The sequence below is a fragment of the Bos taurus genome, chromosome 4 (genome assembly GCF_002263795.3).
Source record: "Bos taurus isolate L1 Dominette 01449 registration number 42190680 breed Hereford chromosome 4, ARS-UCD2.0, whole genome shotgun sequence".
In the NCBI taxonomy this organism is placed as follows: Eukaryota; Metazoa; Chordata; class Mammalia; order Artiodactyla; family Bovidae; genus Bos; species Bos taurus.
The window spans coordinates 49,880,212-49,896,867 of NC_037331.1; the positions used below are offsets into that span (position 1 = coordinate 49,880,212).

At 35.4% G+C, this 16,656-nt stretch overlaps 1 pseudogene; it reads right to left on the minus strand.

Annotated features, from left to right (window-relative positions):
* The window catches only part of LOC132345090 (small ribosomal subunit protein uS8-like), a 129,049-nt pseudogene that overhangs the window by 22,095 nt on the left and 90,298 nt on the right, over positions 1-16,656 (minus strand).

Here is a 16,656-nt window from a genome sequence, read left to right on the forward strand (position 1 = left end):
CAGCCACTTGGTGGCAGGTTGATTACACAGGACCTCTTAATGACTGAATTGTGTCCCCCCCCCCCCCGCCCCCGCCGAAAGATATGCTGAAGTCCTGGTACCTTTGAATGCGAACTTGTTTGGAAATAGGTCTTTGAAGATGTATTTAAGATATAAGTTAAGATAAGGTGGCATACAGTGGGTTGGCCCTTAATCTGACGTGTATCCTTAGAAGAGAAGAGACACAGAGACAGACACATAGAGAAGAATGGCATGTGAAGACACAGAACTGGAGGTATGACAATCATGTGACCACAGAGACAGAGATGGGAACTGTGTAGCTATAAACTATAGAACAGGAAGCACTGCTGACAACCACAAGAAGCCAGGAGAAAGAGCATGGTCCTGCCATCACCTTGATTCTAGATTTCTAGCCTGTGAAATTGTGAGAAAATAATTTTCTGTTTTAAGCCATTCAATTTGAGGCCATTTGTTACTGCAGCCCTAAAAACTAATACAAGACGTTTCACCCTTGGCAAGGGATTTATTTCATCTAAAACTGATACGTATTATGGGTATGGTTCGCATTTCCTGCCTGCAGGACCTTGGTCAGCACAACTGAAAGCTTACAGGGATTCACCAACACAGAACACAGCATGCTACTTAACACTGCCTTGGACCAAGGGTCCCAAAACAGAGGTCTTCAGGGACTGGGAAATAGCCATAGTTTTACATTCCTCAATGGTGAAAAATTGAAAGCATTTTCCCCTAAAGTCAGAAACAAGACAAGGGTGCCCACTTTCACCACTACTATTCAACATAGTTTTGGAAGTTTTGGCCACAGCAATCAGAGCAGAAAAAGAAATAAAAGGAATCCAAATTGGAAAAGAAGAAGTAAAACTCTCACTGTTTGCAGATGACATGATCCTCTACATAGAAAACCCTAAAGACTCCACCAGAAAATTACTACAGCTAATCAATGAATATAGTAAAGTTGCAGGATATAAAACTCCAGCTATTTTCTTAGTGAAAACACTTACTCTCTGGGAACCAGGAGCTCTATACCTATAGGTTGCAGAGATATATCCTGGAAGATGGCATCCCATCTTTTCAGGGCATCATCTTCAAGTTGATGCCTCATCAGTACCTTTGAAAGGCCATTCAATTGTTGTATTAGGCCAGCATAGTCTGGATAGTATGTTTGGTGATAGATCCATGGGTTCCATTGGACATGTGTCTACATGTTGTACCATCTTTGGCACATAGGTGATCCTCTGTGTTATTTCTTGCCACTCCCTTGCTCAATGGTGACAGTAAATAGACAAGTGCAGGAGCCATGTCCTGAGAAGGGCAGAGAGTCTCAAACATTTAGGGATAAGGGTCTGGTCATGCTTTGTGTAAGTCACCTGGACCAGTAGAGGTGCTGGTGAAGGGTGAGGAGAGTCTACAAAGGGTGTTGGAGCAGTGGAATTACAAGTTGTACCTTTGAGTAAACTGAATAATTAGTTAATTGCATAAATAGGTATGATGGGCAGTTAATTCAGTTAGCCTTCCTCTTATAATTTTACCCCCAAAAGAGAATAAAATGAATCCTGAAGGATCTCAACTGTGGTGGATGCTATAGTATACCACCTGAATCTACCATGGCACTCCTTCCTCAAGCTGCCTGGACTGTTGACTGCTGACAAGTTATAGTCAACTCTCTCTGTAGCAAAGAGAGCTGAAAGGAGTTGCCTTACTCCAACATTCTGTTCCCCTTGGAGAAGCAGTCAAGATGGAACATTTGACTGATGTGGGGGTTAAATGGTCTGGCTCCTTTAACTCAATTTAGGACATCTCTGAAGAGTCCATGTAGCTTCATAGCTCCTCATAATATCTATTGAGGCCTCTAATAAAATTGCATCATAGCTAAATGTCTCCTTCTGTTCCATCTTGCTTGTCTCACTCCTTTCTCAGGTGCTGACTGCATAAACTGCATAAAGGGCATAAACTGCTGCATATGAATCCCCATCTGAGTCTGTATCTCAGGGAACTTAAGCCAAGACAAAGTTTTACTATGGCATTTGAGAACCTGATCTTAAAATTTATATGAAAGAGAAAAATTCAACAATAGTCAAGAAAATTGCTGAAGAAGAAGAACAAAGGTGGGAAATGGGTGTCGTTGGTGGTGTTCTCTGCACTATCAGATGTCAAGACTTATTATAAAGATGTAGGAAATGAGACAGTATAATTTTGCTATGCTGCTGCTGCTGCTGAGTCATTTCAGTCGTGTCCGACTCTGTGTGACCCCATAGACGGCAGCCCACCTTGGGATTCTCCAGGTAAGAACACTGGAGTGGGTTGCCATTTCCTTCCCCAATGCATGAAAGTGAAAAGTGAAAATGAAGTTGTTCAGTCACGTCCAACCCTCAGCGACCCCACGGACCGCAACCTTCCAGGCAAGAGTACTGGAGTGGGGTGCCGTTGCCTTCTCCATAATTTTGCTATAGAAGCAGATAAATAATAATGAAGAATAGAAAACTAGACATAGACTGAAACATACATGAAAACTTGAATCATGACAATGAGTCTAACAGATCATTGAAAGAAAGATGAAATGTTTAGTAACTGTGTTGCTAGAATTTGCTATTTGATAATATAGGTATAAAGAAAATCCAACTGGATTAGTGACATATATAGAAGACAAAACTGTAAAACCTTTAGTTGTCAAAATAGGAGAATATCTTTCTGACATCAAGATAGAGAAGGATTTTCTAAATAAGACACAAAAAAGCATAAACTGCAAAATAAAAGATTAATACATTTGATTGTATTAAGAACTTATTGTCCTCAAAAGTCGCCATAAACAAAATAAAAAAGTAATTCACAGACTAGAAAAATATATTTTAAATTCACACAGCTACAATAGAGTAGTATCCAGAATATGTAGAAACCCTATAGATCAGTAAGAAAAATGAAAACTTCTTTTTTTGAAACAAAATACATGAGCAAGTATCTTTTATAACATTAATAGAAATCTTTAAAAAAAATCTTATAATAAAATAAAAGTTGTCTAAAAATGTGTACCACCTAGATATACACATTTAGCCAGGAGATGTAGAGGACTCATGCCTTTTGCTCATCTATGTACATTTCTTTAATCTTTCTGGTGACTTCAATCCTCATGAAAATCTTATCTTAAATATATTCTTAACATATTCAATATTATAACTAGCAAGCAAAAATTGGTTTCATCTCAACTAGATCTTCAAGCACAGTTCTTGAAAGATATTAAAATTCATTATGCTTAAGAAGCACTATATATATAAACACACATACATATACACATATGTATATACATGTAATAGCTGTGAGCATACATTTTATATGTTTAAACATTGTAAATGGTAGAATTTATTTTTAAAATTAGCCGATGGGGAATTTCTCAACCAGTAGGAATTATGGTAGAAACTGCCTAGGAAATATCAACTAGAAATGGAGGATTTAACCATATCCCTCTCACTTTGCATTAGTCTGGAAATATTAAATATGTTACCATATCCTGCCTTTCCCCTCACACTGAATCCTTGGTGTTATCACCAACATTTAGCATCTTTTTCAGCAGAACATTAATTTTCTATTCCAATTCTCCTCCACATAGTGGTCCAGACAGCCACTATTAATTCTTCAGAGTTGGCAAAATAAATGACACTTATTTGCCATCTCTACTCTAGACCAAGAAACATAATAAAATAAACATTTTTAATTTTAGCCTTCAGGAACATTTGTTCATACAAATAATATATACAATATATTATCCCTCATTGATGAGCACCCTTCTTTGAAATCTTAAGCACCAAACCCAGAATCATAAGGACTTTGAACACTGGTACACATGCCATCTTTTAATGCTAGAAAAGTTTGTTTTCATAAAAGCCAATCTTATTTTTAGTCCTAGTCACTTTAGTCACTGTAACCAAAATTATGTAAACTTTCTAAATAGACTAAATATTCTAAAAATACAGTAGAACAACAGCCTCCACACCAACCAAGTCACAATATGGGTGTCTGGCCTAAACCCACAAAATGAGAATGATGGGAAGGTCATTTATCAAACTGCAGGGACCATAACACACTCCCAACCCTGTGTTGAAACAAGGCAATCAAATAGCTGTTACTCAAAGTGATTCCATGATCTTTGGGAAAGCATCCCTGCATACCTGAAAATGCTGATCATATTAGGCTTATGATTTAAATCCCATGATTATATCCATGTGCGTTTTGAACACTTTTCCATACTTTGAAAAATAGTAACTATTTCCAACTTTGTTACTATGTTTTCAGAACCTCCCTTGAAGAAATAAGAATGTGACATGGGCTGTGGAAAAATAATTTGTCTCAATCTATTTGTTACCACTTATACTGCAGCCTTGGGTACTTAGATTGCTAAATGAACAGCTGCTTTGACCATTAGGAAGACTTGGAATGATAACATCGAACATTATGACTTTCTCATCTCCTCTTGATCTTTGGCTAATGGAGGTCCCATCACTGATGCCTTTAAATCACTGAAGCACATTTGGTAAAACAGAGAAATGTGTTTTCCCTTTTGTTGTCACTTGCTATTTGGAAAAGCAACAATGCCAAGCTGCTGCCTTACACCTGCTACATAACTTCATTTACTTTAAAACATTTCAGTTAGGACAATTTCTGGTTTCCATGCTCTAGAAGCAAATTTTTAAAGTATTTTAAATTGCAAGGTCTAAATCCCCACCATTGTATTTGTTGATTAGAAATGTTTTCAGTGGTGAAATTAGCGGTGATCAAGCTATGTGAGATTAGTGGGGGTGCACCACCCTTTCAAATACAGACTGTAAGAATTTGGTGAGTCCAACTTTCTAACACTTTCGCAGCAAGTAAAGCCTTAGCACTAAAACTTCATACCCTGCTATAGCCCAACCCCTCCACAGCAATGACTTACTGGAGGGTTTTGTCATCTTTACTGACCAAAAAACAAATAATCTTGGTGTTGCCAAAAATTTTTTTCTTGCATTTCCCTTGCAATAAACCTTTAAAGAAAAGTGCTCTTACAGTGTAGTGAGGGCAGGGAGTAAAATTATTGCAACATAGTTTAAAGTGACAAAAAATAAAGTGTAAGCAAGATTAATGCTGATCAAATGGAAAATGGTCCATTTGTGGAATATTATGCAATATTAGAAACTATTAGTAAAGAATAATTAAGCTATGTAAAAGTGACTTGGGACATGAGGGTATTCTAAAAAGTGTTATATGAGGAAAACGGTCTATGAGGAAGAGCATTTAATATTCCATTTTTATAAAGCAGTGTGTAGTGTATGTGTGTATGTGTGTGTGTCTGTGTGTGTACATGAAATTACAAAACAATACATAACATGGGGCACTAAATGATAGAGATGAGTGGAATGGGAAAGTGAGGTAAGCAGAAAATAAAAGCTGGGAAAAGACTGTAATATGAAATTTCATTTTGTATGAAATTATGGATAAGGTGATGGCACCCCACTCCAGTACTCTTGCCTGGAATATCCCATGGACGGAGAAGCCTGGTAGGCTGCAGTCCATGGGGTCGCCAAGAGTCGGACACGACTGAGCAACTTCACTTTCACTTTTCACTTTCATGCACTGGAGAGGGAAATGGCAACCCACTCCAGTGTTCTTGCCTGGAGAATCCCAGGGACGGGGGAGCCTGGTGGGCTGCCGTCTATGGGGTCGCACAGAGTCGGACACGACTGAAGCGACTTAGCAGCAGCAGCAGCAGCAGCAGCAGCAGCAGCAGCAGCATATGTGCATATGTATGTTTACAGAAAGTGGAAGAATAAGGTGATTTTCTACCAATGACTTATTGTTCATGGTACACTAAGTAGAAAAAGTGTCTTGTAATGAGTATCTTATGATTCTATTTCAGGATAAAGGGAATAAACCACACTTCTATGTGGATATATCTATGGTCATGTATGCTCGTATGAGCAAAAAATGATACACAATAATACCTTTAGGGTCTGATCTTGGGTTGGGGTGGATTAATAGGATGTGAGGTGCTGGAGTGTGTGATTATTAGATCTGCCAATTTTTGAATTGCATTGTGTTGACTTACATATTACAACACAAATGCACTACTTCTGAAATTTGAAAAGGGGCAAATCTGAGACTGTGGATATCTGAACGGTTTTCTAAACAAGCTTATTTATTTAAAGAATTTATTTTAAACCAATAACCTCACTAAATTCACCAATGTACTGAGTCCTAAGTGGAAATCCTTAACTTAGTTCCCTATTTTGGCCAAAGTGCTTAAAATTAATTCATTTGTAGTACTAAAATTCTTAAGCAACTACCTGACTAAAGCCATTAAAGTTAAATCATGTTCATTTCCATTTGATCATGTTTATTGTCATTTTGGGTTTCCCTGGTGGCTCAGCAGTGAAGAATCCACCTGCAATGCAGGAGACAGGGGTTCACTTCTTGGGTCAGGAAAATCCTCTGGATAAGGAAATGACAACCCACTCCAGTCTTTTTGCCTGAGAAATCCCATGGATAGAGGAGCCTGGCAGGCTATAAACCATGGGGTTGCAAGAGTTGGACACTCACTAAACAACAACAATCGAAGAAGGCAATGGCACCCCACTCCAGTACTCTTGCCTGGAAAATCCCATGGATGGAGGAGCCTGGTAGGCTGCAGTCCATGGGGTTGCTGAGGGTCGGACACGACTGAGCGACTTCACTTTCACTTTTCACTTTCATGCATTGGAGAAGGAAATGGCAACCCACTCCAGTGTTCTTGCCTGGAGAATCCCAGGGACGGGGGAGCCTGGTGGGCTGCCATCTATGGGGTCACACAGAGTCGGACACGACTGAAGTGACTTAGCAGCAGCAAACAACAACAAATTGTCGTTTTTGCATAGGAGTAATGCTTCTGATTTTTGAGTGCTGACTAATGAGAATTACTAAAAATTAGCATTTATGGAACTGCTTCTATATGCCATACATTACACTTTTTTTTGAGCTATAATTTATATTCAGTAAAATTTCCCCTTTCAAGTGTACTGTAACCATAAAAGTCCTCCAAGGAACAGATGCCGAGATGGGAATAAACATGTATTATACTGGCAAGTGTTGGCTTGTTTGTTTGATTGACTTTAGCTATTGTAATAGGAATTTAGTTGTTTGCCACTGATATCTTTTACACAATCCTATACCGCAGGTATAATTTGTAGAACAAATTTACTTTAAATAGCTTGCCCATGGCAACTCAGAGCTGGTCTGATCTTTAAAACGGTGCTTGTAGCCACATGTGACCTATTGTTGCCAAGATCCTGAGTCTTCCTTAAGTGACAGTGGGTTGTGCATGTGGTTACTCAGAAGCAGTGGGGCATGGAGTATATTTCCTGGCTAGTTCCTCAGTTCAAGGATGTGATCAATATCACAAAAACTTTCAAAACCTTTTACTGACTTATCTTTGCATAGTAGGACTATGCAAAGAAAATATGGAAGAGTAGAAAATAGAGAAAAAAGTCACCCACACTCTATTTAGTAAGCACATAAATTTAAGTTGCAGTTATGGCAGTTGAGGGGAAAATTATTGAAAGATAACATCAATAATAAGCTGGGTGAGGCTACTATAAAATGAGTTGTTTATTTATGTAAATTTTCTCTGTGTTTCATGTGTAGTGATGACATTACTAAAAATCAATTTTTGGTTTTTAGGACCACAGCATAAAATTCAGAAGAAATAAGAACATGTAGACAAATATTCAATCTTCTACCTTTATGATTCAGATTTTTGTAAAATTAGTGGAATGATTTGACTGAAAACTAGCATTATTAATCATAATATGACTTCTAAGGAATTCACCTGATGGAAGGTGGTAGGGAAGAGAAGTTAAACAAAATCTTTGTGATGTTGTCTTTAATGTTGTTTTGGTCTTTTATTTTCAGCAGGGATTAGAGTGGCATTAAGGAAGTAAGAAATGTAGAGAAATTAAATTGTGTGATTTATGGGTAAATAACTTAGTAATACGACCCCAGTGAGACCAAGGGGTTGGGATTTGAGGGTGGGTTTGAGAGAATATGATTTGAAAGCTATCATTTTTTTTCCTGTATTTTTTGCTTTTTAAATCTAGGGTTACATTTATTCCTGCAGAAGGTTATCAGTAAAATACAAAAACACAGAAACAAGAACACAGAAACTAGTCTTTATTCCAGACCCCTTGTGTATATGTATGTGTAAACTAGCAAGCTATAAGCTCTAGAGAGCTTAGAAAAGGCATCCTAGCCTCTATCTAACCAGAACATCAATGTTTATCTACCTATCCCATAATTAAAATCACATGTCTGACCATAAGCTCTGAGTGAGGGTTTGCTTACCTTAATGCTTGTAAACTACTTGGCCACTTAAGTGTCATTGGCTCTGTGAATTGAATCAGAAGGGAGAAAAGTGTCAATGTCAGAATCTACTTTAGGCCTTTAAGCTGATTCTACAACTTATAAAGCCATTCATATAAACAAATTCCAACCTCAAATATTTTTTTCCTCACCTCAGTCCATCAAATTGCAAGTTAAGTACTAATTCTGGTTGGTTGAATAACTCAACAGACCAAAAATATGTACTCATTACCTTAAAGTGCAAGTGATTTGCAAAATTTCACCTAGATGTTTTTATTCATGTCATGAAAAATTATGTATATTACCATTATTCAATATTTAGTCATCAGCCACTTTCTAAACAGTTTGAAATGTCAAGTCAAACCTAAACTTTATAAATTTTAAAGTGTTTAATTACACTAAGAAAAGAAAAATAGGATGAAATTATTCAGAGCTTAATTCTTAGACTGTTGAAAGGAAAATGTAAATTTTAACAATTTCCAATAGGTTCAAAATCAGAAGTTAATTTTATTTTTCAAGTGAACCAAATTCTTTTGTTTAAATGCCAATCTATTCATAGAATTACAAACTTACTGTATTCTAGAAAAGACTTAGATAATTGATACAAATATTTAAAAACAAATCATTGATATTAATAACATACAAAATGTATGCATTCTAGATAAGTGATTCCATTCAATTTTACACTTAATTGAAACATGTTAGATTTCCAAACATAAGTTTAATTTTTTCTTCCTGAGTTTGGTCAACTTTGCCTTAACAAGTAGTGCATGCCTGCCTGGTTCTACCTTTTTACTCTACTGGAATATATAAATATCATATTAATGACATTTTAGTATTTGTTTTAATTCTATAACATACTTTATCTTACAATATCTTTTGTCTTTACTTTTCAAGTAAGGGAACTATTTGTAGACCTTAATTCTTGACTAAGTAGATGGAAGCATTTCTTCAGAGGCATCTGAGGTATGGTAATATGACTATGACCAACTTGATAAACGTACACCAAAAGACCACAAGACATTTACCCATGTAAATTTAAGAAAACAGAATGCAAAGATAGGAGGAAGAGAAATGTAGAGAGTAAAGTGAAACTAGCTTACACAGAAATAATAAGTGACTTTACTGAAGTGGTTTGTGTCTTGACCTACTTTAAAGAGGAAGCTATTTAGAATGATCATATATTATGCCAACTTTCTTATAAAAGTTAGTGAACCCAGTGGAGGAATTTTTAGGAAAAGATTTAGCTTTTTTCCTTCCCCTGTATTACATGATCTAGACTTGTAAATGGAATGACTTGATTTCAGTGATTAGCATCTGCACTGTAAATTCATCAGTTCATTATTAATTATATTTTGTCAAGATTTTTTTTAAAAAGCGTAAAAAAAAAAAAGCATAGAATGATCCCCTAAGTAAACCATTCATTTTGATAGTCACTGAGATTTTAAAATTAAATTGGAATGGAAGCTTCAGTTTTATAAATAAAATAAAATAATTAATTCAAGAACAATAGTTTTAATATAACATATACTCTTTTAGAATAAGCATCTGATGAAGTGTTCTGACTTTCCAAGAAAAACTGAATATTCAAACTAAATTTTGTATACAATTTCTCTGCAAGCTTGTACTTTGACATGAAAGTTTAAAATTTTTAAAGTAAAAGTTGGGATCAAGTTAAAGAAATTATGCATGCAATAAGGATCTCTGAGTGATTATGTTTATCATTGCAAGACTGAGCACAATTTGGCCCAGATTCTTAGGAGCCAGGAGAAAATAGAAACCCTAGCTATGATGATTCTTATATTAAAAAAAAAATGAAACATAGCTCTTAGGGAAAATGAAGTTATGCCTAGGAATAAAGCATAAACAGTTCCCTCTGGGACTATTTTGTAAACTTTACTTTGGAAACTGCATAATCTTAAATTCAATAGTAAATTTCATATAATTTCTTATTTTGGCCATTTAATAAAATAAGAGAGCATAATATTAGTAGGAACCTGGAAGCCTATTGATTGTCTGAATCATAGAGAACAGGCATTCAACTCACCCAGTTGTTAATCACTTTTATTCTTGGACTATGTGCCCTAAAATTATACTTCTTCCTCAAAGTTGGGCTTTTATAGGTATAATTCAGATATCAGCCCTCTGAAAATCTCTGCTACATCTAGTGTTATGGAAGGTAGGTAAAGAAGAAATAAAATATGTATTTAAAAAAAAATCCCCAAAGAAGAAAACCAAAACAATAAAATTAGATATAAAAATTGACAAACTTTCCTAAAATTTAGGATATACATATATAAATATGCTCTGAATGTACACATTGAAAGGGCACATTATGTGCCTGGGAAAATAGACTGAGAACACTGAGAAAATCTAACAAAATTATAGGTCATTCAAGAAAGTGAGTACATTCTTTTGACATCTGGATTAAAAGTCTAAATCATGTAAAAATGAAAGAAAAGCAAATTGTTAAGAATCCAATAGCAAAATTTTATGCCTTCTGGGGTAAACCAAAAATGAAAATCTCAGCCAAGTATTTTATATTCAGATAAATTGTTTTCCAAGTGTAAAGTCAAACTCTTTTCAATATCCCATGAGTTAGTCCTGAGGTATCTACTAGAAAATTAACCTTCAGACAACTAAAAGGACTGGTAATATATAAGGACTGGTGGTGAGCATTAGCATATAGTTAATTGTAGCACTATGAATAAACAATGATTAAAAAGAAAGTACATAATGCTTGCTCTTGAACAGGTCTCAATAATTAATGATCTTAAAGGTACTGGTGGTTTAGTTGCTAAGTTGTGTCCGACTCTTGTGATCCCATGAACTGTAGCCTTCCAGGCTCCTCTGTCCATGGAATTCTCCGGGCAAGAATACTGGAGTGGGTTGCCATTTCCTTCTCCAGGGGACCTTTCTGACCCATGAATTGAATCCAGGTCTCCTGCATTTCAGGAAGATTCTCTACCAACTGAGCTACAAGGGAAGTTCTACTACATAATGTACCAATTCTAAAGGTGACATCTTCCCCAGGGGTATAGAGTAAATGGCAAGAAGGAACAGGGATAGAACACAGACTGCTTTAAACATATTTTGTTTTATAGAACTGACTTTGAAACCATGCAAGCATTTTATGGGCTTCCCTGGTGGCTCAGATGGTAAAGAATCCACCTGCAATGAGGGAGACGTGGGTTCGATCCCTGGGTTGGGAAGATCCCCTGGAGGAGGGCATGGTAATCCACTCCAGTATTTTTGCTTGGAGAACCCTCATGGACAGAGGAGTGTGGCGGGCTACAGTCCATGGGGTCAAAAAGAGTCAGACAAAAAAAGTTGTATCTCTAAACATTGAAGTTAAAATGAGATAAATGAATCTAAATGGGTAACTAGTTGCTGGCATAATAACACAGAAACTAATCAAAATAACTTAAAAAAAGTTTTGGGCTGTACATCCCTAACAGTATATGCCCTAAATGACAAAAATTGCTGGAAAAATTTAAACAGTTTTTTTAGGTGAGTCAGAGGTAAAGAATTTGCCTGCCAATGTGGGAGATGTAGGAGACACAGGAGATGCTGGTTCAATCCCTGGGAGGGGAAGATCCTCTGGAGGAGGAAATGGCAACCCACTCCAGCATTCTTGCCTGGAAAATTCCATGGACAGAGGAGTTGGCAGGCTGCAGTCCTTTGGGTCGCAAAGAGTTGGACACAACTGAGCTTGCACGTAAATATGTTTTTTCAGTCATTTTATAGGTAGTAGTGATTGTATTGCAATTCAAAAATGGTATGTATATAAAGTATAATTCTATGATCTTATAATTCTGTAATTCAGTGTCCTTCACAAGCAAGATTCTTGGCAAGGGAGAAAGGAAAAACAGATGTCAGAAAGAAGAGATTAAGTAAAGACCTTTTAGTCCTGAATTTGAAGTATCAATATAAATCAATGATATTTTTTACTTGAAAAAAACTATTTTCTAAATTTTTCAACTGAAAATTCCCATAAATACTGATGCACCCATTAACAACGAGTACCTCCAGAACCTAGAATTTAGTGCTGAAATCTACTTTCTTTCTTTCTGAAAGGAGCCAGAGCTCCTTGGAGAAATAGCTAATTCCAGGACCGGGACAGGAAATGTACAGATCATGTTGTATGCTCTTGTCACATCAAATAATAAGGAAGCTATCAAATATTACTAGGTTTATGTCAAAGATTTGGGAACCAACTTGCAGAGATTGTCAAAGATGAGACAATACAAAGACCAATGAGAGGAAAAAATACTTCAAAAGATTGAAATATATCAAATAAGTTTAAATCCAGGAGTTCATAATGATAATTAAAAATTTATCAGCAATTGAAAGACACTAGTGAACCAACTCATTATCTTGAAAACTTATAAACAAAGAACTACTGGATAATGAAATAGAATAGTAAGATTTTCTTTATTTTCGTATTTTAGCAAATAAATAAAAAATAACTGATAGAATATCACTGTCTTGTAACCCAAAATGAAAGCAGGGGTCCTCAGGCTTTTTGGCACCAGGGACCAATTTCGCGTAGACAATTTTCCACATACCAGGGATGGGGTGGGAAGGTTTGGGGATGATTCACATGCATTACATATATTGTGCACTTTATTTCTAATCTAATGCTGCTGCTGATCTGACAGGAGGTACCTGTGGATGGCTGGGAGGTTGGGGGTCTCCTGAATTAATGGATCTAGGCATACAGTTACTGCTAACATCAGAAAGAGCAAGATAACCAGATAGGTGTCTCCTGATGGAGGAAAAAAGTGCCTCCTAAAAAAAAAGTATTTTCAGAAAATCAAGTCTGAATCTGGTCAGTCCTCCAGGTTCAAAGACTAATTTATAAAAAATTCAGAAGGAAGAGGAACACATTAAACTATACTTTGGGGATGTAATCAGCAAAATCCTATAGGACATACAATCAAGTTTCTTCAGCAAACACATTACAAAGAGAAAAAAAAAGACAGAGTCAGAAACCAATAGATGAAAAGCAACTTCAAATGAATATATTAACCAATCACATGTGAGCCTTGTTTGGATCCTGATTCAAACTAGAAAAATTTGTAACATTAAAGCAATAATTGGAAATTTGAACACTGAATATTTGATAATATTCAGGAATTATTAATTTAAAAAATATCATGATATTGTGTTATATAAAAAAAGTCCTTTTCTTTTAGAGTTACATACTGAAATATTTGTTCATAAAATAAAATGTCTGGAATTTGTCACAAAATAATTTGGCAAGATGAATATAGGGTAAGGGTATTTTGTTAAAGCTGGATAATGGCACATGGGGAGTTTACTACATTGTTCCCTATATTTTTGGGGGTAAATGTTCAAAAATAAAACATTTAAAACAAAAACCTGCATGGCATTGTCACGCCCTGAAGACACTTGAAATATTTGCAATTTTCTCCGTTAAGGAGTTATTTCTTTTCCGCTGTGTCTGAAGAAAGCAGCCAGTACTGCATGCAAGATCAGCGAGGGTTAAAGAGAATAAGCAGCTGATACATCTGGGGAGCATTAGCTATGTTAAGGACAAGCCAGCATGAAAAGGTAACCGGAAGAAGCAGCTGAATATTCTCTGGTCAAGCCTTGAGGTCATCTGAATAGAGGGACTGTGGTTTACAGACTAGCATAGGACATTTATCATTTCAGCACTTTGTTTCAAACCCCAGCACAAGAGTTCCTTTGGTTTGGAATTGGATCAAAACCGAGTAAAAGACTTTTTTATTCTCCATAAGCAATTTTAAATGTTTTGTATACCTTTCAGGAAAGAAAAGACAGGATTTATAATATAGTAACAAAAATTGAATGTCTCTTAGAGTTTTTTCTATATTACAAAATTTTTCATTAGCCATAAATGTGAATATGATAAACACTTCTTTTGACTGTCCTATCAGTTTACGATCTACAGTATGTATTATATGTGGCACTGTGAAAAGCATGGTAGTTACAGGGTTATTGCAATTTCATGGAATGTAAGACTGAAATAAAACAAAATTATCTAAAATATTGACTCTGCCATTTCTCATCTTGTTGGGTTGGAAAGTTTATTTTGGTTCCCTCATCTGTAAAACAGGATGTTTTGTAGTAAGGTTTAGAGATAATGCATAAAGCACCTCACCCATAGCTTCAATATGTGGAAGAATTGTCATTTTCAGATTTGCTTTCTTATAATCAATGAATTCTGCCACTTGCCCTTGAGTAAAGGCATCTTTCAGTATGACATCTTTCTCTTTTTATAAACACCACTATTAGGTGCTGTCTGATGCTATCAGATCAATCTCTTCTGAAGAAAAACTTGAAATGAGTCAATGCTCACAGATTCATTTTTCTCTTGTGGTAAAACAATGTTTCTTAAAAGTTAAAGACTTTTGGATAACAATGTGCAATAAAGACTCAAGTGCAATACTAGTTTTAATCTTCTAATACTCTGATAACTAATACTAAGAAAGATGCAAAAGTGTGTAGTGGATTACACAACTGGAGAAAACATAGCTCTGCCTGAGTCAAAATGGAAACTGAAGACTAAATATGCTATACTTCAGCCATTCGTAGTTTGAGCTGTGACATGGCCTATCTTCCTGGTCTCTTGTCTTTTCTTATTAAAAACAGCAGTCAATAATTAAGATGTATAAACTATTTTGATGCAATTTTAATGCACATAACTTCATGATATGCTTATAATCAGCCACATCTATATTGTAAATTTCATTCAAACTACATGATAAAATAAGTCCCTTTTACTTACAGCAAAAGCTAAGGCTAGCAAGTGTTTTCTATCAATTTATGTGTCATTTAATGTAGGACAGAAGTTTACAAAGCAAGAGAGCTGGCAGTTTAAGTAACAGTTAGAAAGGCCATGAAGCCACTCTATAATGCTATGGGCCTACTTTCATTCCTACTAGTTATATCATTAACTAGAGACTGAGACTCTGGGAAATACTATATTTTTTATTGTACTGAGCATATTTATTATATAATCAATCCAAATCCATCGCAGAAAGATTAGACATAGTAAAGTTAAAAAAAAACTAATATCTCCCATTCAGAAGTAATTACCATTATTATAGACTTATGCATCTCTATCCAGATTTTGTGTGAACACAAGAAAAATTTAATTTTACAAATATTTGGCCAACTAGGTATGTTTCATAATTTATTTTTCCACAAAACTTTTGATATTCTTTTGCAAATATTTTCAATGATATTTAATACAGATCAACATTAAGAACTGTAATAACACAGGATTTTGTAATATGGAGGACATATACTTAACCAATTTTCTGTTGCTTTTTTTTTCTCTTTTTCTGTTATATATATATGTCTTGGATATAGATCTTTATACTAAGGAAATATAATGTATAAAAATTCCCAGAAGTGGAAATTTAGTATGTTTTGAGTTCTTCTTCCTAATCTCCCAGTTTGTGCTTCTTAAAGAAAGTAGCTTATTCACTTTGCACGGCATACTTTTCTGTTAGCAACACAGCATGTTAATGGAAAAAGGCCACAGAAGGTGGATAGTAATAGGTTTATTTACTTATTTATTTATTTATTTTTGTTTGCAATCCCTCTGCAACAGGCTTGCTGTCAAATGAGAAAAAATTTTCTCAGATATCTGATCTGACCATTGTTGATCAAGCCAAGTAATGTACAAAGGTATTACAAGGAGACGTATGTGATCTGGAACTGTGGCCCCATAGGTTCAGTTGGAACCATCCCTGAGTTTTAGAATAAATCCATTTAAACAGGTATTTTAGAAAGTTTTTGAACAGTTAAAAGTTGAACTTAGATATAGCTTAGTTCCTTACAAAGTCAACACTACAATATTCTTTGGCCACTTTTAATTTTATAGATAAAATCTGACTTATCAAAGTGCTTTGTGCATTATGATTCTTATTCATAAGCTTCTAAATTTCAATTTTCTACTCTTTTAAAGTCAGCCATTTCCCATGAACAAAACCAGAATAAAATGTCCTGTTTCAAATGCAGAATTGGGTTACATTTCTGGTTTCAATGATTATGCATAAGAAATACATTTTGGTGACTGAAACTCTGTAATTTTTAGTGACTAACTATAAAGAAAATATTTACAAAGAAAAGTTTTAGTCAGTGTCTATGTGCTTATACGCATTGATATCCCCTCAGGGTCCATTCTGTGAATGTTCTCATTTTATAATACACTGTTAGCACTACCTACCTCAAGCACCTAATTTAGGAGCATTCTGCACACAAGAGGAGTCAGCTTGTGGCCAAAAT